Source organism: Artemia franciscana, chromosome 21 (assembly GCF_032884065.1).
Source record: "Artemia franciscana chromosome 21, ASM3288406v1, whole genome shotgun sequence".
Classification (NCBI taxonomy): Eukaryota; Metazoa; Arthropoda; class Branchiopoda; order Anostraca; family Artemiidae; genus Artemia; species Artemia franciscana.
Genome location: NC_088883.1, coordinates 18,930,834 through 18,958,238, shown reverse-complemented (window position 1 = coordinate 18,958,238; position 27,405 = coordinate 18,930,834). Strand labels below are relative to the sequence as shown.

Here is a 27,405-nt window from a genome sequence, read left to right as displayed (position 1 = left end):
AACTGGTTGAATTAGTGCCATTGGCTGTCATACAAAGATAGTTGATCATAAAAGAATGGTTGTTCATACAGAGATGGTTGTTCATAAAAGTGAAGTTGTTCCTAGATTTAATACATTTTATCCCCTCAACCCAACATTTAAATTGGTTTAATTGGCGCCACTGGCTATCATACAAGGATAGTTGTTCATACAAGGAGAATTGTTCTACAAATGACCCTCTTTGTCGCAGCGTCAGCCACATTTTCTAAAGCCCCTAATAAAATTTTTATTTAGACAACCTGAAGTTAAAAAATTATCTTAGAACACTTGTATTAAAAAAAAAAAAAAACCTAGCCAGTATAATATTAATATTGTCATATTTGAATAATAAATGACCCTTCCTACAATTTCCACTCAATGAATAGATAAAAAAAATAAATCCAATGTTAACAAAATCCGCAGTATAATAAACGAATCAAATTTTAAATTAATTTAGAAGCTGGATAATAATATGCTACAGTTTGTTGTTTACCTCTTTAGCACGTTCGCCAAATTAAAATGTAACTAAGCATCGAGGTTTCCTAGTCTCATAGTCACAAAAAAAAAGGATAAGGACACTTATAGACGATGACGCACTTTGACAATTATCTTCTATATGGTACAACTACATTTAACAGATTTAGAACTTAGATCTTACTGGGTAGAGGGAGGGTGACTGATGACCAATTATCAAAGGAGTGGGTGGCGAGACATTAGGAAGCTGATTTGTAATGTGAGGTGGAAGAGCATCAGATAAGGCATCAGATAAGAGCTAAGAGCTCAGATGGCACTTGTGACGAGGCCGGAAGAGCCAAGAGCTCATATGGTATGAGCTCTAGCAAATTTCTAAAAATCGATAGATTGATTTAAAAAAAAAATCAGAGGCTTGATGCTGGTCGGGATTTAAAATAAGAGCTCTGAGTCACGAGGTCCTTCTAAATATGAAAATTCATTAAGATCTGATCACCCACTCGTAAATTAAAAATACCTAATTTTTCCTCTCCCTTCAGCCCCCCACAGGGTCGAATCAGGGAAAACGACGTTATCAAGTCAATTCGTGCAGCTCCCTGACACATCTACCAATTTTCATCGTCCTCGCAACGCTCCAGAAACACCAAACTCGCCAAAGCACTGAACCCCACCCACTAACTCCACCAAAAAAAGAGCGGTTCCATTCCAGTTACGTCAATCACGTATCTACGACAATTGCTTATCCTACCCACTAAGTTTCATCCCGATCTCTCCACTCTAAGCATTTTCCAAGATTTCTGGTTTCCCCCTCTAACTCCCTCCCTTGTAAACAGATCTGGTCGGGATTTAAAATAAGAGCTCTGAGACATGATTTCCATCTAAATATCAAATTTCATTAAGATCCGGTCACCTGTTCGTAAGTTAAAAATACCTCATTTTTTTCTAATTTTTCCGATTTATCCGCCCTCCCACTCACCCCCCTCCAGAAGGCAGAATCGGGGAAACGACAATTTATAATTTAATCTGGCCTAGTTCCTAATAAGCCTGCCAAATTTCATCGTCCTAGATTACCTGGAAGTGCTAAACTAGCAAAACCGGGACAGAAAGACAGACAGACCGACCGACAGAATTTGCGATCGCTACATGTCACTTGCTAGATACCAAGTGCCATGAAAATGGTTTCTCAAGTTTTAATGGATGTATCATCTGCTACAAACTAGTAATAAACAAACTTTTACATCCCATAACAAATACTATGCGTAAACTATAGGCAAATTTTAAAGCTTATACCCTTTTCCCGGCTGTTGGGGATTGAAGTTATACCCAAAGACATAGTTATTGAACTTTTCAACTACGCTAAACAAAATGGCCATCTAAGAATTTTGACAATGAGCCCTCTCCCTACATTAAAGGACCATTGTGTCCTAGTTCATTTACCCTATCTACATAAAATAAATTGTATTATTTCTAAGTCATTTAAATTAAATAATCTTTTCAAATGTTGTATTTTATTTTGAAAAAAATTACCATAAAAATAATTATAATAAAAAAAAATCCGGAATAAACCCCTCTTTAAAGTACAAGACCAATAATGTGTTTTGTATGCAAAACAAATTTGAATACAAGGAAATAATAAACTCATTGACAAACAAAAACACGTGATTACGATGAAAACGTGTTGCTATCTTTGGCTGAGAGAAGATCACATGTGTCACAGGATGTAAACAAAAATCAACTTGGTACGCAGCCAGAATAAATAGTTCAGTATAGAAAGGTTGAGTAATTAGATGGCTATGGAAAGATAATTAAACAAGGAAAAAAAATGCATAGAATTATTGAGACAATAGGGCAAAGTGAAAAAAAAAAAGTAAATGTAGTTAATGAGTTACTGAAGACTATATACATAAAACTACACTTAAAGCCAAAATTGAATATACCGAGCGAGAAGTCGAATTATTTGAAAAAATGAAGAAAATTTAAAGTGAACAGTGTTGGCCAAAAAGTATCAACTTAGAATATCCGTTTTTTATGTTTCTACGAGTCAGATAACATTTCGGGGGGGGGGGGGGGGGGTTCAAACCCTAAAACCTACCCTGGATACGGCATATATATATATATATATATATATATATATATATATATATATATATATATATATATATATATATATATATATATATATATATATATATATATATATATATATATATATATATATATATATATATATATATATATATATATATATATATATATATATATATATATATATATATATATATATATTTAATTAGAATCTTCTAGATGTAATGTTAAAATTTTTGACTAGCGAAAAATCCTATAAAAATATAAAAAAGCAAACCCAATTTCAAGAATGTAATCCAAATTAATTATAGGTTTACTCAATAGATGAAAGTGTCAGCTTCTCCCTGTCACCGTTTAAATTATTTGAATTCTTAAATCAATTGAAAAAAACCATTGCTAAATTGAATAATTTAATCATTCAATATATATTATTTTGACTATCTTATTTATAGTGATTAATATAGTGTAACTATCTTGATTATATTGTAAACCGGCGAAACTTTTAATTAAGACAATACACATGGCAACACTGACGAAAATATGCCCCAGCTTTAAAATTTTCATAATTAAAAAAAAAATGTATCAGAAAATCGATGTTTTCACGTATTAATACACGAACGAACAGTCTAGGGGAAAAAAAATTCCTTTTGATGCCCTTGGTGCATTCACAAATAGGAAAGTTTTGACACCATTTCTCCATTTTTGACACCATTAACCAATTCCAAAAAAAGAAGTAAGTTTAAAGAACGTAATTCGACAGGTTGATAGAGCTGAGTCTCATTTATCGACTGATAGCCAAACCGTTTTATGTCGAAAATCTATTTGTTATGTTTTTACGCGTCAGAAAACATTTCGGGGGAGGGGAGGGGTTCAAACCCCGAAACCTAACCTGGATTTCAAAACCTAACCCAATTTCAAGAATGTAATTCGAATTAATAATTACAAATATTGATATGCTGGTACATTTTATTCTAGAAAAAAATTAAAAAGATAAAAATAAGCACCCAAAAAGGCAAATAAGTTCTATTCACAAAAAGAATGTTCCACTGATATTTATTTGAGCCTAATTGCCAGTTTTAAGCGCATTCATTTTTGGTTTCAGCCATACATTTCAATGGCTGAATTTATTTCTAATGATTTGAATCATACTATTGCTATGCATTGCTTCAAACGTAAATGCATACTAGGTTTTTTACGACTGTAAGATTTTGGAAAACAAGATTTTAATTACAACCATAACTAAAATAGCGCTGTTACTGGGCCTTTTATGCAAGGCTGTTACATCCAAGAAACAGGTGAATTGGGCTGTTACAACCGTTAAACGGAATGTTTCCGAAGATCATACGTCAGCAATTCTCTTTGCATTGATTGGTGCAAATATCTAAGAGCTATGTCGTTCATTAATATAAGGAAATGAATTCGTTAAAACTTTCCAGTTGTGAAACTTACTTACTTCAAGCAACAACATAATAGATATTGACATGGATCAAAGTTTTGAATTAGAAATATCTTTTTATTGTGACTGTGCGATTTGTAAAGGCCATTACCACGACTTTAGCAATTCTTATGAGAGTAATGCAGCAAATGTAGAAACAGTGGAAAATGGAATAGACGAGGATAATTTGGAAGAAATGAGGCGAAGAATCTTGGATGAAATGGAGAGGAATTTACTCAGGGCAGGCTCATCAATTTCTGCAGTGGAAGAGAGTGACCAATATCACAAGAAACAATACAAACAAAGGACACCCTCTCCATTCCAAGGAAAGTATCGCAAACGAAGGTTGGATATGGCAGAAAAGGAAGAGGAAGATCGAAAGAAGAGACACAGAAGAAATGGATCTCCCAACAGGGATAGCTCACGGTCTTCAAGAAATAGGAGAGAAGACAGCTATGAGAGAACTAGGAAATATGAGGCTCCAAAATTTTTCTGGAGGAGACCATAGGTTTTTTAACAGTTTTCTGCTTTACATGCTGATATGCTTTTACATGATTGCAGTTTGGAAAATTCTCGTTTTCTAGATATCAAAATTACTTTTTCCTTAGGCTAGTTTTAAATTTTCGTAAGTTAGTTTTATATTATGCTTGTTTTTCTTGAAGATGATCTTTTTGCCTCGAATTTGGATAAATATATAGAGAGAGAAAAAGAACATCTTCCCAGTTCTTTTTTGGCACAGAAAATGGTAATTTTAGCAAAACCGGGCGACAATGAGTGAAGGTGGCCCCTTCATGAAACCCCTGTCGGCTGAGCAGATAATACTCGCTTCAAAGTAAGCGAGGGGGACTTGGGAGCTTGCTAAAACTACCATAATATGAGTGAGTATGCCCCTTCCGCAACCTTCAGTCTTTATGTTAAAATCTTAATCTTGTCTAGAAATACGCCCATTAAAAATTAAACGGCCCTTCTGTTCCATCAATGTCCTAAAAGCATTGTGACAAAAAGTAAAACAAAAAGGAAGATTGAGCAAGGGAGCAGTCCCCCTCATATATGGAACAATTTCTGCTTGTTTTAATTTTTAATACTGCTCCTTACTTTTAAGTCAAAACTCATCAGAAAACAACGAGGGAAATAAGACACAGGAAACCTCAAAGATCTTGGAATATTGGGATTCGGGGCTGAGACTTTGTCCACACACTTGGTTTCAAAGACTATGCTGGCTGTACTGATGACAAGAATAAAAAGATAAACTTGCAGTAAGAAAAAAAGTGCTGACACCTACACAAATTCTTTGCTAATCCATCTTTAGTGAACAATCAAGGCTTAAAAAATATTGAAAAATTGACAATACAAAATTGACGAATCGAATCAACCCAAAAGATACATAAATAATAGTAGTGCTTCTTTTTTTGTCAATAATAGAAGTTAAGATTACCAAATTTTTTCTATTTTTCTTGTCAGACTTTCAACTTTTCGTTTACTAGCATATGTATCTAATTTACTTGTGCCATTTTAGCGATTAGAAAAAAAAAACATTAAGTTATTCAGTGCTGAAGACTTTAGCGTATAGATCAAGGTATTGAACACCCCTTCATATGTGGAATAATTTCTGTTCGTTTTCAGTTTTAATGTTGCTCCTTTCTTTAAAGGAGTATCATAATTCTTTAAAAATTATGAAAAATATAAATAATATTGAAATCAAAAAATATATTGCAATTGCGGTATCGGATTGAATTGAACCTGCCTCCTCTTGTATTCTAATTTATTATTTTCAATGCAATTAGTTTATACTTGGATTCGTCAAACGAAAAAATAAGTGAATTTACAAGAAAATTAGAAAGGTTATTAAAAGGACAAAAAGGAGGTAAATGGTTCATCTCCCCTTAGGTTTTATGCTAGCACCCCCCCCCCCTCCACCCAAATATATAAAAAAATGTACAGAAATTAAAAAGGTTAACAAAAACAAAGAGGGGGTAATCCAAAACTGATGATTTATCCTCCGCCCACTATCAGAAGAGGGGGAAAAAAACATTTCGGCTGATTCCAGAGAAATCCTAATATGATTAAACAATGGTATACACATACTTCTTATTAATGAGAATTGAGACACTGTATTTAGAATTAGAACTGAAACAATTAATTAAGTCATTGAAACAACTAATAATCTTTAATTATCACTATTTTCAACATTAAATCCAGTTATAACATGTCAACTTATGAATGGTCTTTTTCTTAGCAAATTTTAAAGTATTACAGGTTAACCAAGACAAACCTAATTACCTTGACCTTGTTTGTTTACTATTAGACCTATAGTTTACTATACTGTGTAAGTGTTAAGCAGTGATTAAGCACTGTATACTTACTGTTTATGGTGGAATTAAGTACATTATATATATATATATATATATATATATATATATATATATATATATATATATATATATATATATATATATATATATAAATATATATATATATATATATATATATATATATATATATATATATATATATATATATATATATATATATTTATATATATGAATAAATAATATTATAATAAATTAAAATAAAAGGTTTAATAAAAGAGTAGTAAAAGTAGTTTAAACACTACTCACAAAACCCCAAAAAAAATTACCTCAGGCGATAGTTTGCTGAACTTCATTGATGGCTTCATCATTCTAATATTCTTACAGCCTTTTGGCAGTTTAATCCATTTATCAGTTTTTACACTCTTTACACTAGATTTTTCATTCTCTACACTTTTCATAACTCTATCACCATCAACAATTACTGTGCCGAACTTCTATATAATGTTTTCTTCAACCAAAACTGGACTTTATCCTTTGTCCTTTTGAAGTTTGTTTTTTGGTCTTTTTCTTGAGGCCCTTTATCAGGGATTTTTTTGTCATTTAAAATATGGATTTGTTCACTAGCACTGTACACAACAGGATTTTGAACTTCTTTAGGACTACATTAAACTGAAGGAGGCTAAGGGAGCGCCTGTTCAAAATGAGGTTCATTCACTTTTGTCAAAGTTTGTGACCAAGGTAAATGACCGTCCGTTTTATTGACATTTACCTTCTAACATTTGGTAGTTCGCATTTTCACATTGTTTGGTATAACCTGCACTGGTGAGCCAACACTACTTGGAATCACAACTGGAAGATATTTGTGTGAAATCTACTCATGTGTTTGTGCTAAGAGCGCTGAGTCTGAGACGGATGAATGGTAGTTTGTGACATTGGACTTTGGTGTGAAGTCCCTACACTCAAAGTAACAAAGTCATGAGATAGTGGCGAAGACCTTGGAGACTCCATTGGGGCATAAGAGCTCACTTGTTGCATTATCTGAAAGGTCAAGTTAAACAGTTCAAAACAAAAATAAAGAAAAAAAACAAAAATTTCAAAAAAACAAAACAAAACAATTAGTTTCATTCGACGTTGCACTTCGATCTAGAATGATCTTCCTGAAGAAGTTATCCCTAAAAGTTTTTTCTTTTTGCTCTTTCAAAAGAAGGTTCATTAGTCTACTAAAACCTTGATAAAGGACTAGTGAAAAATATTTAACAATACCTTGGACCGCAAAAAAAAAATAACAATAAAAAAAATTACATACTATACATACTAAAATCAACAAGAGCAAAGAGCTCATATGGCACTTATGACGAGGCAAGAAGAGCTAAGAGCCAAGAGACCATATGGTATGAGCTCTAACAAAATTCTATGAATCAATAGAATGATTTAAAAAGGAATAAGAGGCTTAATGCCGGTCAGGATTTAAAACATAAGTTCTGAGTCACGATGTCCTTCTAAATATCAAAATTCATTAAGATCCGATCACCCACTCGTAAGTTATAAATACCTAATTTTTCCTCTCCCTTTAGCCCCCTAGATGGTCAAATCTGGGAAAACGATTTTATCAAGTCAAATTGTGCAGCTTCCTGACACGCCTACCAATTTTCATCGTCCTAGCACGTCCAGAAGCCCCAAACTCGCCAAATCACTTAACCCCTCCCCCCAACTCCTCCAAAGAGAGCGAATCCAGTACGATTCTGTCAATCACGTATCAAAGACATTTGTTTATTCTATCCACCAAGCTTCATCCCGATTCCTCCACTCCAAGTGTTTTTCCAAGATTTCCCCCTCCAACTCCCCCCAATGTCAAAGGATCTGGTCGGGATTTGAAATAAGAGCTCTGAGACATGAATCCCTTCTAAAAATCAAATTTCATTAAGATCCGATCATCTACTCGTAAGATAAAAATAACCGAATTTTCACGTGCCCCAAGAATTCCGGTTTCGCCCTCCAATTCCCCCCAATGTCACATGATCTGGTGACATTACAAATAACCCAATTTTCAAAATAACCTCCCCCCCCCAATTCCACCAAAGAGAGCAGATCCGGTCCGGTTATGTCAGTCACGTATCTTAGACAGGTTTCTATTCTTCCCATCCAGTTTCATCCCGATCTCACCGCTTTAAGTATTTTCTAAGATTTCCGGTCCCCCCCAACTGCCCCCCTCCCAATTACGCTTGATCCGGTTGAGATTTAAAATAAAGGATCTGAGTTACGAGGTCCTTCTAAATATGAAGTTTCATGAAGATCCGATAACTCCTTCGTAAGTTAAAAATACGTAATTTATTCTTATTTTTCAGAATTATCCCCCAACTACCCCAAAGAGAGCGGATCCGTTCCGGTTATGTCAATCATGTATCTAGGACTTGTGCTTATTTTTCCCACCAAGTTTCATCCCGATCCCTCCACTCTAAGTGTTTTCCAAGTTTTAGGTTTCCCCCTCCCAACTCCCCCCACAATGTCACAAGATCCGGTCGGGATTTAAAATAAGAGCTCTGAGACATGATATCCTTCTAAATATCAAATTTCATTGAGATCCGATCACCCGTTCGTAAGTTAAAAATACCTCATTTTTTCTAATTTTTCAGAAATATCCCCCCCCCAACTACCTCAAAGAGAGCGGATCCGTTCCGTTTATGTCAATCATGTATCTAGGACTTGTGTTTATTTTTCCCACCAAGTTTCATCCCGATCCCTCCACTCTAAGTGTTTTCCAAGTTTTAGGTTTCCCCCTCCCAATTCCCCCCCAACGTTACCTGATCTGGTCGAGATTTGACATAAGAGCTCTGATACACAATATCCTTCTAAACATCAAATTTCATTGAAATCCGATCACCCGTTCGTAAGTTAAAAATACCTCATTTTTTCTAATTTTTCAGAATTAGCCCCCCCCCCAACTACCCTGAAGAGAGCAGATCTGTTCCAATTATGTTAATCATGTACCTGGGACTTTTGCTTATTTTTCCCATCAAGTTTCATCCCGATCCCTCCACTCTAAGTGTTTTCCAAGATTTTAGGTTTTCCCCCTCCCAAATCCCCCCAAAAATACCAGATCTGGTCGAGATTTAAAATAAGAGCTCTGAGACACAATATCCTTCTAAACATCAAATTTCATTGAAATCCGATCACCCGTTCGTAAGTTAAAAATACCTCATTTTTTCTAATTTTTCAGAATTAGCCCCCCCCCCCAACTACCCTGAAGAGAGCAGATCTGTTCCAATTATTTTAATCATGTACCTGGGACTTTTGCTTATTTTTCCCATCAAGTTTCATCCCGATCCCTCCACTCTAAGTGTTTTCCAAGATTTTAGGTTTCCCCCCTCCAACTCCCCCCAATGTCATCAGATCCGGTCGGGATTTAAAATAAGAGCTCTGAGACACAATACATTCCAAACATCAAATTTCACTAAGATCCCATCACCCGCTCATAAGTTAAAAATACTTCATTTTTTCTATTTTTTCCAAATTAACCGGCCCCCACTCCCCCCCCAGATGGTCAAATCGGAGAAACGACTATTTCTAATTTAATCTGGTCAGGTCCCTGAAACGCTTGCCAAATTTCATCGTCCTAGCTTACCTGGAAGTGCCTAAAGTAGCAAAACCGGGACCGACAGACAGACCGACTGACAGACCGACAGAATTTGCGATTGCTATATGTCACTTGGTTAATACCGAGTGCCATAAAAAGCACAGGAGATATTTAACACTATTAAAAGAGAAACTGTGCAAAATGTTTTTGCTGATATATGAGCTGGATATAGCGTATTTCAGACTAAAATCAGCCGTATTTATTCAACAATAAAAACTGAAGTTAAAGGCTTTCAAACAAAAAACAATTTCTCAGTGCTTATTTTAAAACCGTTTTATGGTTAACTTTTTAAGATTAAGAGTTTGAGTCAATAAAACAGAAACAAACAATTCATAAGTTCTTAATTATGAAGCCAAAAAAGGACAGATATTATGACTATTAATAGAAGTGTTACAAAATACTTTTAACTGAAAGCTGCTAAAAAGTCATGAAATTTCTTATGCAAAAATCAGCCGTGTTTGTTCAAAATTTGAAAAAAAAATTCAATTCAATATGTACAGAAAATTCAGCAAAGAATTACAACAATCTTGCAATTTTTGGGAAATACATATTTGGGGGAGAAGGGTACATGCCCACGAAAACATTTAAGAGGGCAAATAAAAGAAATGGCAAGAAATTCCGATTTGATAATTACTATTTGATGTTGTTTAATTTCATATATAATCTATTTAATGGTTGACTTGAATATATACAGCTTTATGTGACGCAAAATACAAATTCCATAGCCATTACTAAACAAAATCTTGTTTGATATATAGTATTGTATATAAATAAACACATAAAATTACTCTAAGCAGCAGTTTTGATATTGTCTCTTTCCCCTCCTCTAACAGTAAGTTTTAAAGTCTATTGCGTCACTTGCATTTTACTGAAAACTTTTTCAGTCGATGTTTTTCAAAACATCGACGATAAATAAACAAAAATCACTAGAATAATCACGATGAATGAAAATAACTAATGAAAATAAACCGAATATTTAATATATAAGAATATTAATCCCACAAAACTCAGCAATTAAAGATTTTTTGTTTTTTTCGTTTCATTTTTTTCCAAAATTATAATTATAATTATAAGAAATGTATATAATATAATTTGTTTTCAAAACGCACGAATGAAGTAACAGGCTTTAGAACTTTTGCATTTAGAGGAGGGGGAAGGGGGCAGTAGCTAAACTCCAGCTTGAATTAAATTTTCTCATTCTAAGTTGGACTTCAATATCCAATTTAACTTTTACTCTTTTTAAGATTTACTAATTCATCTATATAGATATCTATAATATTTACGTTTGATATAATTATTTGTTTTAATTTCTGGTCATTTCAAGTTTAAATTACTATTGGACTTTACTTAAGCTGATCTTAAGTTTAATATGGCTCTTTGCTTTTAAAAACCTCTTCTTTTTTTCTACATTATTATCTTTTAATTTTTTGATTGCCAAAGTTTATTATTGGTTAATATAGTGAATATTGCTCAAGTTTTCATGTCTTTGGCTATAAAAATAAAAATTTTCTATTTTAATCTAGTAGGGGTAATTAGTGTATTTTTATTTATTTTAATAGCCCCATCAACGTTCCCTGAAGGGGGATGTTAAATATTTTTCAGTGTTTTTCAACAGAGAACTGAAAATTAAAGAGAATTAATCAATAAAAAAAAACAAAAACAACAATTCATACAAATAACCACTATTCGCAACTATTCATAAAATAATATAATTATTCAGAATTATCAGCTGTGGTGAAAGATAAATTTGTTTCGTATAGTTTTCATTTTGGAGCCAACATGTTACATGTTTTCCTTTTAACACAAGTTAGACCATGTACAAACAGTAAATGTAAGAACGCCATCTATTTCCAAACAAATAACTTTTTCAAGATTTGAAGCACAGAATAACAATATGGTATCTTTCTTGCCGTTGATAGCATAGTGTCGCTTATTTGTAGCTTTCCGTTTTGGATATTTTGCAAGACAGCTTAAATCATTTGTACAACATATCCTCTTCAATGGGAGCTGTTTTGCCTTGTACGTAAAATGCTGTTAAAAATTACGCCCATATTCCATTTTAGTTATGTCTGACATCTACAATTTTTTTATTAATAACGTGTTGGCCTGCTGTTGGTTATTCTATGGACATTGTGCAGGTTTCAAGGTTGTGGGATTAATATTTGGCGATATTTGATATAAAACGCGTTTCCATATCTCATTTGGATCTTTCTGCTCTGCATTTTCTTTAAGATTAAAATGATTCTCTTGTAATTCAATCTACGCTAACTGATATTTTTAGGGCAAGCCAAAGCTAGTGGAATATTATGTTGGTACGCTTTCAAAATCAGACAGACATACTTTGAAAACCAAATATGGACTCTTGAACATATATGGCTAATCATGCTGTAAGCTTTACATAAAACACTGTAAAATGGTCACTGTTGAAGATCAATGACCTTCCCTGAAAAATCAACATAAAAACATTCAAAGAAGAAAAAGAGAGGTCAAGGGGGGTTTGTTTAATGCTTAAAATCTTAAAACGTTTTTAATGGTTATGACAAGAGACATTTGTTGAAAATATATATTGTTTTCAGCAATAGTATAATCAAGGCAAGGCTTGTAGCTTTGGAGGTTGCAGGGGGTAGTAGCTCAAATCTCATTTGTGATAATTTCTCTTGTTCAAAGTTTGGCAAGAATAATTTCTAATTGTTAAGGTTTCAGTTTTCGAATCTCTTCTTTTTCAACTTAGAAAATTAAAATGTGATTTGCAGCTCTCGCAACAAAATAAACGGGTTTCCCTGATAAAAAAAATGTATTGGAAAAATTAAGAAACTGAAAGTAAATTAAAATTAAGAATTGAGCCAGTATTGAAAATACTAAGTGATACATTGCTAAAAACTCAATATAACAATAAATCAAAGAGGCAAAAATTTATGGATGTGACCATTCGACAGATTTTCGATAAAATAATCTCATTATATATACTCTGGTATACTCTGGTTTTTCAGGAGAGGAAAGAAAGTTAGGAAAAAATAGAGGAATTATATATATATATATATATATATATATATATATATATATATATATATATATATATATATATATATATATGTATACTAGCTGTTGGGGTGGCGCTTCGCGCCACCCCAACACCTAGTTGGTGGGGGCGCATCGCGCCCCCCCCCAAGCCCCAATATATACTCTGGTATACTCTGGTTTTTCAGGAGAGGAAAGAAAGTTAGGAAAAAATGGAGGAATTATATATATATATATATATATATATATATATATATATATATATATGTATACTAGCTGTTGGGGTGGCGCTTCGCGCCACCCCAACACCTAGTTGGTCGGGGCGCTTCGCGCCCCCCCCCCCAAGCCCCCCCGCGCGCGTAAGTCGTTACGCGCCATATTAGTTACGCGCCATTGTAGTTGTGTCCCTATGTCCCACCTGTGAATATAGATATATATATATATATATATATATATATATATATATATATATATATATATATATATATATATATATATATATATATATATATGTTTTTAACTACGTAAAACTTGCGAATATACAACATTCTTTGCTGTCCCATTGTCTGTGCATATAAATAGATTGTCAGGTTTACCGACTCTTGAACATGCAACATATAATGGTCCATGGGAAAACAATCCGTATTCAGATCTATACCTCATGATTCTAATGATTGCCCTTGAGCTTTGTTGATGGTGATTGCTAATCGACCATTCCCTGAGTCGCCATCGTCATTTATATATCCCCCTGTGCACCCCGGCGTCCCCTTTGTAGTTATGTCCCTGTGTCCCGGTCGTCGTCATTTATACTCCCTGTGTCCCGGTGCTTTGTTGATTGCTAATCGAACATTCCTTTTGTCCCGGTCGCTTTCTCTTTGAGTGTCGTCATTTATTTAGATTGTCAGGTTTACCGACTCTTGAACATGCAACATATAATTGTCCATGGGAAAAACAATCCATATTCAGATCTATACCTCATGATTCTAATGATTGCCCTTGAGCTTTGTTGATGGTGATTGCTAATTGAACATTCCCTGTGTCCCGGTCGTCATTTATATTCCCAGTATCCCGGTCGTCATTTGTGTCCCAGTGTTCCCCTTTTAGTTCTTTTTTATTGATTTTGACCTTTTTTTAGGTTTTTTAGTTTTTTTCTTTTAGTTTTTTTTGAAGTTTTTATCTTATTAGTTTTTTTATTTTTATTTATATTTTTTTAGTTTTCTTTTTCTCCTTTATTTTTCAGTTTTTTCCTTTTTTTAGTTTTTTTTTCTTTTTTAGTTCTTTTAGTTTTTACCTTTTTTAGTTTTTTTAGTTTTTTAGATGAAATTTTTTTTTAGTTTTTTTCCTTTTTTTCTTTTTAGTTTTTTATTGGTTTTTACCTTTTTTTTAGCTTTTTTAGTTTTCTTTCGTTTTTTCTTTTTACTTTTTTTTTTAGTTTTTATCTTTTAGTTTTTTTTGAAGTTTTTATCTTTTTAGTTTTTTTATTTTTATTTATATTTTTATAGTTTTCTTTTTCTCCTTTATTTTTCAGTTTTTTTCCTTTTTTCAGTTTTTTTTTCTTTTTTAGTTCTTTTAGTTTATACCCTTTTTAGTTTTTTTTTAGTTTTTTAGATGAAAATTTTTTTTAGTTTTTTTCCTTTTTTTCTTTTTAGTTTTTTATTGGTTTTTACCTTTTTTTAGCTTTTTTAGTTTTTTTTCGTATTTTCTTTTTACTTTTTTTTTTAGTTTTTATCTTTTTTATTTTTTTTATTTTTATTCTTAATTTTATTAGTTTTCTTTTTCTCTTCTATTTTTCAGTTTTTTCCTTTTTTTTAAGTTTTTTTTTAGTTGACGTCACCTGATCCACAGATCCACAGATCCACAGACAACTTATTTTTATATATATAGATATATATATATATATATATATATATATATATATATATATATATATATATATATATATATATATATATATATATATATATATATATATATATATATATATATATATTTAATGTTCATGTTGTTTCATTCCATATATTATATTTTTAATGGTTGGCTTGAATATTTACAGCTTTATGTGATGCAAAATACAAATTCCATAGCCATTGCTAATCAAAATCTTATTTTACATATAGGGTTGGATATAAATAAACACACATTGACAGTCAAATATTTCACAAACGTCATTTTATATAATATTTTATATTTTAAATGCTAGTATCGTTATCTATTAGTAATGTTATTGCATAAGCAAACATTAATAGGTTGGAAATGATGTGCATGAAAATAGTCCACAAATCTTCGTACAAGCTGCAACAGCATTCTTGTCATGGGTTAGGTCGTCACTTACGACTGCACAGCTCAAGTGTGCAAGTCTCCCATTCAGACTACTGTAGTAGATAACAAATGTAAAGATTGGCCCCTCTTAGAGTTTCTTTTACTTTCCTCAGCTCATAGTGTTGGCGATGCGTGTTATAGAGATGAAGGGAAATTGTTTTGAGGTGTTCTTTGAGGCACATAAGAACTTCTTTAGCAGAGCATTTCTTTAGCCAGGTCTTTCTCTAACATAGAACATAAGTAAATTGTACTTTCTCTTCACTCGTGACTTGTGACTCGTGACAAAACGTTACTTATACTCGACACTTCGATTGTAAGTCACATTTTTTCACCCTGTGGTAATCAATCTCTCACATGGAAACCGCTGGTCTTACTAACAGTCTCGTTGCACATTCTAGATCGTGGAGGGACGTGGAAGAGCTGGACAGGCTGGGACTCGATTCTGCTCGATAATCTGTGCTGTGGGTGAAAACATTACGTGCTCAAACGTGACTTACCCTCACAGTAAAAACGGGTAGCTTGAGATTAGCAGTCAAAAGTTTATTTCATTAGATGGCGACTGTTGCAAGAACAACAGTTAACCCTTGTCTAATGATGGCACTGATTTTAGATTTTTTCTGAGAGTAATTATAAGAGATATTTCTTATATTTCCGGACCGGTTCGCGAGGGTAAGTCGCGATAATTTTTCTTTTGTTATATAAAAAGCTCAATTACCACACTTTTTCTTCTATTATTTAAAAATGAACTTCACAAACAAACGATTTGGATTCTTACCCTTCCAATGATGTATTCACATGTCCAAAATTATAACTTTTAGAATTTAGACCATATATCTGAAATACCGTGTTTTCACCCAGCATTTGACCAGCAGTGTTTTTTGCAATTTATGCATATTGCCAAATAATTATCCTCTACAAATAGGGACAAATTTTTTTTAGAAAAAACTGGATCCGATGATAACATTTAAACTTGTAATTTTGAACAGGTTATACATAGAGGGAGAGGTCAATAATTTTCAATTTCAGATCTTTATTTGATGAGCAGCTAACTTTAAATTCCATTTTTTGAGCCCCATTTTTTTTAGCTATTACATACCACGTAAAATACACACAGAATAAGTTTACTTGACTAATAAAACCCCGAAAAAATAAAATTATTTTGGGGTTTCCCATAATCTTATAGCGTACGCAAAGGAACAAGCCGTTGGGAGGAATACTAGAGCAAGAGCTATCACTTATATATAGAATAGCACATCTATTATAAATAAGAATAATATATATTCAAAACTCATTAGTTTCAAGGTTTGAAGTATCGAAACACAATATGGAGTATTTCTTGTGATTGATAGCATTGTGTTGTTTACTTGTCGTTTACATTCCATTTTGGACATTTTGCTAGACAACTTAAATCTTTTGTGCAAAATAACCTCTTCTACGGAGGTTGTATTACTCTTATATGTAAAGTGCTGTTATTAACAACGTCCCTAGTCTGATTTAATTTTGTCTGACATCTACTGTTCATTAATAATATCGTTTTGGCTGGTCGTTTGTTATTCTATGGATATTGTTGTGGCATTAATAAACAAACGATATGGTACGACATAAAAAAAAACTTGATCTTGAATAAAATGGCTACCTCAAAACTTTGATCAGTATACTTTGGGAAAAAGGGGGCATAGGACAGGGGCTAGTGCCCGCCAAGAAAGGAGATGCGGCCTCTCATAATATTCTTGGACCATTAGTTCCAAGTCCATTGACCCTATCTTCATAGAGTAAGTTGAATTAGCTTTAATGGATTTAAGTTAAATCCTTGTCTCATACATTGCTTTTTATTTTAAGAAAAGAAAAAGTTTCCTAAAAATGATTACAATAAAAAAATGGCGACCAATCCCCTCTTTTAAGCACAATACAATGTGTTGTATGACAAATTCTAACAGAAAGACATTATTAACCCATTGACAAATAGCAAAAATTAAAAAAAAACATGATTACGACGGAAACAAGCCTTAGTACTTGGCAATAATTCCAAAGATTTTAACCGTTGGGAATATTTCCAAAAAGGTAAATTGCTTCGTCACTTTTTTCCATTCAAAACAACACTATCTGTGACAACAACAGCACATCAAGACAACAGCATATCAACAAAGGTATGATTGAAATCAACTTGTTGCTATGCACCACAATAAAAAATTTAATTCCTTAACTTATTATGAACAAATGACGCCAGGCATTAAACAATGAAAATTGCATATTCTCAGACAATAAAGCATAGTAAAAAAAAGAGAAGTACTTATTTGATTCCATGCTTCAAGTACTCGTTGTATAATCTAACCTCATTGTTTTCGGAGTTGAGAATGATGTACATTAGCCAATTAGAATATTTTATCATTTATATGAGTATTAATACTTTTTAATAATGGTGTTTCAAAAGAAAAAGTGTTCATCGAACTTCCAAAAACTAAACGATATTTTAGAGGACATATTTGCAAATGTTGTTCCCCCTTTTCTTATTATTATCACAGTTTAAAAGTTTTTTATAACAATCTAATGTAATCAACTAATTTTTTCAATTAACCTAAGAACAAGATTAATTGTAGGCCAACCGTTAATCAATCTTATGGTCACCACAGGCTTTTTCTAGCTTATTGTAAACTTTAAGTCAGTTTAGCAATCCACTTTATAGGTTTTCTCAATAGATGAAAGTGTCAGCTTCTCCCTGTCACCGTTTAAATTATTTGAATTCTTAAATCAATTGAAAAAATCCTATTACTAAATTGAATAATTTAATCATTCAATATATACTATTTTGACTATACTACACATAGTGATTAAGCACTGATTAAAGTTTGTAACTTGTAGCCCCTCCCACGGGGACTGTGGGGGAGTAAGTCGTCCCCAAAGACATAGTTATAAGGTTAAACTTTTCATATTTATTTTTTCATTGTTTTTTTTAAATAATGATAGAAAATCCTGCGCTCCCTTCATGGAAATTTTTTTCCCCCATCACAAATGCCTCGATGGAAAGTTCCCCCAACATATCCCCCTCTTGTCAACCCCTCCCCCCAACCAAAAGATCCCCCTGAAAACGCCTGTACACTTCCCAATAAGTATTACTATATGTAAGCACTGGTCGAAGTTTGTAGCTTGTAGCACCTCCCAAGGGGACTGTGGGGGAGTAAGTCGTCCCCAAAGACATAGTTATAAGGTTTTCCGACTACGCTGAATAAAATGGCTATCTCAGAATTTTGATCCGTTGACTTTGGGAAAATAATTAGCGTGGGAGGGGGCCTAGGTGCCCTCCAATTTTTTTGGTCACTTAAAAAGGGCACTAGAACTTTTCATTTCCGTTAGAATGAGCCCTCTAGCAAGATTCTAGTGCGACTGGGTCGATCCAATCAACCCTGGGGAAAAACAAACAAATAAACACGCATCCGTGATCTGCCTTCTGGCAAAAAATACAAAATTCCACATTTTTGTAGATAGGAGCTTGAAACTTCTACAATAAAGGTTATCTGATACGCTGAATCTGATGGTGTGATTTTCGTTAAGATTCTATGACTTTTAGGGAGTGTTTTCCCCTATTTTCTAAAATATGACAAATTTTCTCAGGGTCGTAATTTTTCATGTGAAGACTTGATGAAACTTATATATTTAAAATCAGCATTAAAATACGATTCTTTTGATGTAGCTATTGGTATCAAAATTCCATTTTTTAGAGTTTTGGTTACTATTGAGCCGGGTCGCTCCTTACTACAGTTCGTAACCACGACCTGTTTGAAATGTTCTTCCAAACTTCAGAAGCCCCTTCTAATTAAGTAACTCAGAATAGCTTCGGGCTTATCGGAGTAGTTTTCTAAAGAAAATTTTTTAAGCTACTGTTTTAAAACATTGAATAAAAACATGAATTTTTCAAAGGGTGAGGTGGGGGGTTTACACAAAAAAAAAACAACAACTAATAACGACACAAATGTGCTTATATCTATTTTTGTTATGTTTTTACGAGTCAGAAAACATTTCGGGGGAGGGGAGGGGTTCAAACCCCAGAACCTAACCTAAAATTTGAAAACCTAACCCAATTTCAAGAATGTAACTCGAATTAATAATTACAAATATTGATATGCTGATACATTTTATTCTAGAAAAAAAAAAGATAAAAATAAGCACCCAAAAAAGGTAAATAAGTTCTATTCACAAAAAGAATGTTCCACTGATATATATTTGAGCCTAATTGCCAGTTTTAAGCGCATTCATTTTTGGTTTCAGCCATACATTTCAATGGCTGAATTTATTTCTAATGGTTTGAATCATACTATTGCTATGCGTTGCTTCAAACGTGAAATGCATACTAGGTTTTTTACGACTGTAAGATTTTGGAAAACAAGATTTTAATTACAACCATAACTAAAATAGCGCTGTTACTGGGCCTTTTATGCAAGGCTGTTACATCCAAGAAACAGGTGGATTGGGCTGTTACAACCGTTAAACGGAATGTTTCCGAAGATCATACGTCAGCAATTCTCTTTGCATTGATTGGTGCAAATATCTGAGAGCTATGTCGTTCATTAATATAAGGAAATGAAATCGTTGAAACTTTCCAGTTGTGAAACTTACTTACATCAAGCAACAACATAATAGATATTGACATGGATCAAAGTTTTGAATTAGAAATATCTTTTTATTGTGACTGTGCGATTTGTAAAGGCCATTACCACGACTTTAGCAATTCTTATGAGAGTAATGCAGCAAATTTAGAAACAGTGAAAAATGGAATAGACGAGTATAATTTGGAAGAAATGAGGCGAAGAATCTTGGATGAAATGGAGAGAAATTTACTCAGGCCAGGCTCATCAATTTCTGCAGTGGAAGAGAGTGACCAATATCACAAGAAACAATACAAACAAAGGACACCCTCTCCATTCCAAGGAAGGTATCGCAAACGAAGGTTGGATATGGCAGAAAAGGAAGACGAAGATCGAAAGAAGAGACACGGAAAAGATGGATCTCCCTACAGGGATAGCTCACGGTCTTCAAGAAATAGGAGAGAAGACAGCTATGAGAGAAGAAGGAAATATGAGGCTCCAAAATCTTTCTGGAGGAGACCATAGGTTTTATAACAATTTTCTGTTTTAGATGCTGATATGCTTTTACAGGATTACAGTTTGGAAAATTCTCGTTTTCTAGATATCAAAATTACTTTTTCCTTAGGCTAGTTTTAAATTTTTCGTAAGTTAGTTTTATATTATGATTGTTTTTCTTGAAGATGATCTTTTTGCCTCGAATTTGGATATCATGAAAAGAGAAATCACCAATGCTACAGCACAAACACAACAAAAAAAAAAAAAAAAAAAAAAAAAAAAGAGAGACAGAAGGAGAAAAGGAAGACTGTTTTCCTAAATTAGTGATTAATATAGACCAGCACTTGAATGAGGCCTTAACCCTACTCATCCATACAATCACATAGGTCAAACAGCATATCCACACACAATCAACCATAAAGAATAATCCATGGACAGGCAGTCATGTCGTCAATAAGTATAAGTCGTCATTTACCGAACAATAGAAAAAATAATATAGACAAATAATTCAGAGGCAACACCCAACATAAGGGCTCATCAGGAGAATACATAGATAATTTCTTAGACCACACTGCTTTTCCATTTACGAAACAAATAATTGAAGAAAAAACGGGTTTAATTTTTTTAAATAAAGCAGTGACAACAAAATAAAATAAAAACTACACTTTAACTAACAAAAAAGCTAAAATAGCAAATGAAAAAATCCATTCAATTTATAATTCATAATTGTGTTTCATTAACCTGTAAGATTTTGATTGGATTTGGGGGTTGGGTGACCTCTTTTTCGTATTGTTACAAGTATTTATATTTTTCATTTTTGATAGATCCCCATTTATACAGCGATTGTGGCAGAGGAAAGTGCCAATAGAAACAATTATTGCAGTTTTTTCTAAAGTTTCAGTCAAGTGCGGGAGTGTTTGTTTTAAAAATGTGAGTTCTTGTTTCTTTTATATTTGATTGTTTATATTTTTAGTTTGGTTTAGTTGTCGTGGCATTTTTAAAATGTCTCAAAAATAGTCTTAAATTGTTGTAATTTTCTCCCTTTTTGTTTTTTTTTTCCCGTTGAGAAAGGCTCCCGGAGGTGGGGCCGAAATATTCGGTATAAAGTATTTTTATTTTTTTGTTAGTTAAAGTGTAGTTTTTATTTTATTTTGTTGTCACTGCTTTATTTAAAAAAATTAAACCCGTTTTTTCTTCAATTATTTGTTTCGAGAATACATAGAGATATACTATATATATACTATATATATATACATAGAGAATACTAAATATATATATATATATATAGAGAGAGAGAAAAAGAACATCTTCCCAGTTCTTTTTTGGCACAGAAAAAGGTAATTTTAGCAAATCCGGGCGACAATGAGTGACGGTGGCCCCTTCATGAAACCCCTGTCGGCTGAGCAGATAATACTCGCTTCAAAGTAAGCGAGGGGGACTTGGGAGCTTGCTAAAACTACCATAATATGAGTGAGTCAGCCCCTTCCACAACCTTCAGTCTTATGTTAAAATCTTAATCTTCTTTAGAAATACGTCCATTAAAAATTAAACGGCCCTTCTGTTCCATCAATCTCCTAAAAGTATTGTGACAAAAAGGAAAACAAAAAAGGAATATTGAGCAAGAGATCAGTCCCCCTCATATATAGAATAATTTCTGCTTGTTTTAATTTTTAATACTGCTCCTTACTTTTAAGTCAAAAAACTTTTTTTTAATTTCTGACCCTTACTCAAATCTTGCCAAGAAATCCCCTTTCATTCCCCTGGGAACGTTTTCCCCTAGGAAAAAAAACCCCTCCCCAATAAAATATATATTTCCCAATAACAAATAGTATAGCCTATATGAACAATGGGCAAATTACATATCTTATAGCCCTTTCCTCAGGGACTACAGGGGTCAATACCATCTCCAGAGGCATAGTTAAAGGACATTTTAACTAACCTCCATTGGGAGTGTGGGAGGGACAGGAGACTTGAAAGAGTGCTAGAAATTATACAGCTAAAAAATATGGATTAGTTATGCACTGTTTTCATTTCAAGAGGGGGGGAGGGTAAACGTAAACTGAAGAAAAAACTCATCAGAAAACAACGAGGGAAATAAGACACAGGAAACCTCAAAGATCTTGGGATATTGGGGATTGGGGGTTGAGACTGTCCAAACGCCTGGTTTCAAAGACGATGCTGGCTGTACTGATGACAAAGAATAAAAAGATAAACTTGCAGTAAGAAAAAAAAGTGCTAACACCTACACAAAATCTTTGCTAATCCATCTTTAGTGAACAATGTAGGCTTGAAGATACTGAAAAAATGACAATACAAAATTGACGAATCAAAAAAGCTAAAAATGGAAGTCATGGAGAACAGAACTAACAAACATCGAATCAACCCACAAGATACATAAATAGTAGTAATCCATCTTGTTTTGTCAATAATAGAAGTTAAGATTACCAAATTTTTTTCTATTTGTCTTGTCAGACTTTCAACTTTTTGTTTACTAGCATATGTATCTAATTTGCTTGTGCCATTTTAGCGATTAGAAAAACAACATTAATTTATTCAGTGCTGAAGACTTTAGCGTATAGATCAAGGTATTGAGGACCCCTACATATGTGGAATAATTTCTGTTCGTTTTCAGTTTTAATGTTTATTTATTTGTTCATACAGAGATGGTTGTTCATACAAGTGTAGTTGTTCCTAGATTTAATACATTTTATCCCCTCAACCCAACATTTAAATTGGTTTAATTGGCGCCACTGGCTATCATACAAGGATAGTTGTTCGTACAAGGATAATTGTTCTACAAATGACCCTCTTTGTCGCAGCGTCAGCCACATTTTCTAAAGCCCCTAATAAAATTTTTATTTAGACAACCTGAAGTTAAAAATTATCTTAGAACACTTGTATTTAAAAAAAAAACCTAGCCAGTATAATATTAATATTGTCATATTTGAATAATAAATGACCCTGTCGGTCACCTGTTCGTAAGTTAAAAATACCTCATTTTTTCTAATTTTTCCGATTTATCCGTCCCCCCACTCACCCCCCTCCAGAAGGCGGAATCGGGGAAACGACAATTTATAATTTAATCTGGCCTAGTTCCTAATACGCTTGCCAAATTTCATCGTCCTAGATTACCTGGAAGTGCTAAACTAGCAAAACCGGGACAGAAAGACAGACAGACCGACCGACAGAATTTGCTATCGCTACATGTCACTTGGTAGATACCAAGTGCCATGAAAATGGTTTCTCATGTTTTAATGGATGTATCATCTGCTACAAACTAGTAATAAACAAACTTTTACTTCCCATAACGAATACTATGCGTAAACTATAGGCAAATTTTAAAGCTTATACCCTTTTCCCGGCTGTTGGGAATTGAAGTTATACCCAAAGACATAGTTATTGAACTTCTCAACTATGCTAAACAAAATGGCCATTTAAGAATTTAAAAATGAGCCCTCTCCCTACATTATAGGACCATTGTGTCCTAGTTCATTTATCCTATCTACATAAAATAAATTGTATTATTTCTAATTCATTTAAATTAAATAATCTTTTCAAATGTTTTCAATCTTTTCAAGAGTTTTGACTAGCGAAAAATCTTATAAAAATATAAAAAAGCAAACCCAATTTCAAGAATGTAATCCGAATTAATTATAGGTTTACTCAATAGATGAAAGTGTCAGCTTCTCCCTGTCACCGTTTAAATTATTTGAATTCTTAAATCAATTGAAAAAAAAAAAAACATTGCTAAATTGAATAATTTAATCATTCAATATATATTATTTTGACTATCTTATTTATAGTGATTAATATACTGTAACTATCTTGTTTATATTGTAAACCGGCGAAACTTTTAGTTAAGGCAATAACATGGCAACACTGACGAAAATACGCCCCGGTTTTAAAATTTTCATAATTTAAAAAAAAATGTATTAGAAAATCGATGTTTTCAAGTATTATTCAACAGTCTAGGGGAAAAAAATTCTCCTTTTGATGCCCTTGGTACATTCACAAATAGGAAAGTTTTGACACCATTAACCAATTCCAAAAAAAGAAGTAAGTTTAAAGAACGTAATTCGACAGGTTGATAGAACTAAGTACTATTTATTGACTGATAGCAAAACCGTTTTATGTCGAAAATCTAATGACAAGGGATAGCAGAACAAGACATGTCAGAATCCTTATTAAAAATTGATGTTCCAAGATGCATTTGCTCGTATTTTGACTCCCCTTCTCATTTATTTCAGGAAAAGGGACTTCGGCCTAAGCTCACAACGCGACAAAAGGCCGATTCTTACAGCGAAATGTTCTTCCAAACTTCGGAAGCCCCTTCTAATAAGTAACTCAGAATAGCTTTGGGCTAATCGGAGTAGTTTTCCAAAGAAAATGTTTTAAGCTAGTGTGTTAAAACATTTAATAAAAACATGAATTTTTCCGAGGGTGGGGTGGGGGGTTCAAACAAACAAAAAACAACTAATAACGTCAAAAATGTGCTTATATCCGTTTTTGTTATGTTTTTACGAGTCAGAAAATATTTCGGGGGAGGGGAGGGGTTCAAACCCCGAAACCTAACCTGGATTTCAAAACCTAACCCAATTTCAAGAATGTAATTCGAATTAATAATTACAAATATTGATATGCTGGTACATTTTATTCTAGAAAAAAAAATTAAAAAGATAAAATAAGCACCCAAAAAAGGTAAATAAGTTCTATTCACAAAAAGAATGTTCCACTGATATTTATTTGAGCCTAATTGCCAGTTTTAAGCGCCTTCATTTTTGGTTTCAGCCATACATTTCAATGGCTGAATGTATTTCTAATGATTTGAATCATATTATTGCTATGCATTGCTTCAAACGTAAAATGCATACTAGGTTTTTTACGACTGTAAGATTTTGGAAAACAAGATTTTAATTACAACCATAACTAAAATAGCGCTGTTACTGGGCCTTTTATGCAAGGCTGTTACATCCAAGAAACAGGTGGATTGGGCTGTTACAACCGTTAAACGGAATGTTTCCGAAGATCATACGTCAGCAATTCTCTTTGCATTGATTGGTGCAAATATCTAAGAGCTATGTCGTTCATTAATATAAGGAAATGAATCCGTTAAAACTTTCCAGTTGTGAAACTTACTTACTTCAAGCAACAACATAATAGATATTGACATGGATCAAAGTTTTGAATTAGAAATATCTTTTTATTGTGACTGTGCGATTTGTAAAGGCCATTACCACGACTTTAGCAATTCTTATGAGAGTAATGCAGCAAATTTAGAAACAGTGAAAAATGGAATAGACGAGGATAATTTGGAAGAAATGAGGCGAAGAATCTTGGATGAAATGGAGAGAAATTTACTAAGGGCAGGCTCATCAATTTCGGCAGTGGAAGAGAGTGACCAATATCACAAGAAACAATACAAACAAAGGACACCCTCTCCATTCCAAGGAAGGTATCGCAAACGAAGGTTGGATATGGCAGAAAAGGAAGAGGAAGATCGAAAGAAGAGACACAGAAAAGATGGATCTCCCAACAGGGATAGCTCATGGTCTTCAAGAAATAGGAGAGAAGAGGGAAATATGAGGCTCCAAAATCTTTCTGGAGGAGACCATAGGTTTTATAACAATTTTCTGTTTTAGATGCTGATATGCTTTTACAGGATTGCAGTTTGGAAAATTCTCGTTTTCTAGATATTAAAATTACTTTTTCCTTATGCTAGTTTTAAATTTTTCGTAAGTTAGTTTTATATTATAATTGTTTTTCTTGAAGATGATCTTTTTGCCTCGAATTTGGATATATACATATAGAGAGAGAAAAAGAACATCTTCCCCATTCTTTTTTGGCACAGAAAATGGTAATTTTGGCAAAACCGGGCGACAATGAGTGAAGGTGGCCCCTTCATGAAACCCCTGTCGGCTGAGCAGATAATACTCGCTTCAAAGTAAGCGAGGGGGACTTGGGAGCTTGCTAAAACTACCATAATATGAGTGAATCTGCCCCTTCCACAACCTTCAGTCTTTATGTTAAAATCTTAATCTTCTTTAGAAATACGTCCATTAAAAATTAAACGGCCCTTCTGTTCCATCAATCTCCTAAGAGCATTGTGACAAAAAGTAAAACAAAAAAGGAAGATTGAGCAAGAGATCAGTCCCCCTCATATATAGAATAATTTCTGCTTGTTTTAATTGTTAATACTGCTCCTTACTTTTAAGTCAAAAAACTTTTTTTTAATTTCTGACCCTTACTCAAATCTTGCCAAGAAATCCCCTTTCATTCCCCTGGGAACGTTTTCCCCTAGGAAAAAAAACCCCTCCCCAATAAAATATATATTTCCCAATAACAAATAGTATAGCCTATATGAACAATGGGCAAATTACATATCTTATAGCCCTTTCCTCAGGGACTACAGGTGTCAATACCATCTCCAGAGGCATAGTTAAAGGACCTTTTAACTAACCTCCATTGGGAGTGTGGGAGGGACAGGAGACTTGAAAGAGTGCTAGAAATTATACAGCTAAAAATATGGATTAGTTATGCACTGTTTTCATTTCAAGAGGGGGGAAGGGTAAACGTAAACTGAAGAAAAAACTCATCAGAAAACAACGAGGGAAATAAGACACAGGAAACCTCAAAGATCTTGGCATATTGGGGATTGGGTGTTGAGACTGTTCAAACGCCTGGTTTCAAAGACGATGCTGGCTGTACTGATGACAAAGAATAAAAAGATAAACTTACAGTAAGAAAAAAAGTGCTGACAACTACACAAAATCTTTGTTAATCCATCTTTAGTGAACAATGTAGGCTTAAAAAATACTGAAAAATTGACAATACAAAATTGACGAATCGAATCAACATCGAATCAACCCAAAAGATAAATAAATAGTAGTAATCCATCTTGTTTTGTCAATAATAGAAGTTAAGATTACCAAATTTTTTTTCTATTTGTCTTGTCAGACTTTCAACTTTTCGTTTACTAGCATATGTATCTAATTTGCTTGTGCCATTTTAGCGATTAGAAAAACAACATTAAGTTATTCA

The 27,405-nt window shown here is 33.2% G+C and overlaps 1 long non-coding RNA gene across 3 annotated transcripts in view; it reads right to left on the bottom strand.

Moving 5' to 3' along the window:
• Positions 1-27,405, bottom strand: part of LOC136041030 (uncharacterized) — a 173,929-nt gene that overhangs the window by 106,543 nt on the left and 39,981 nt on the right. For all 3 annotated transcript variants that reach the window (XR_010620946.1, XR_010620947.1, XR_010620948.1), the window contains one exon: positions 6,648-7,359. This is a non-coding gene — a long non-coding RNA (uncharacterized LOC136041030). The remainder of the gene's footprint in view (positions 1-6,647; positions 7,360-27,405) is intronic.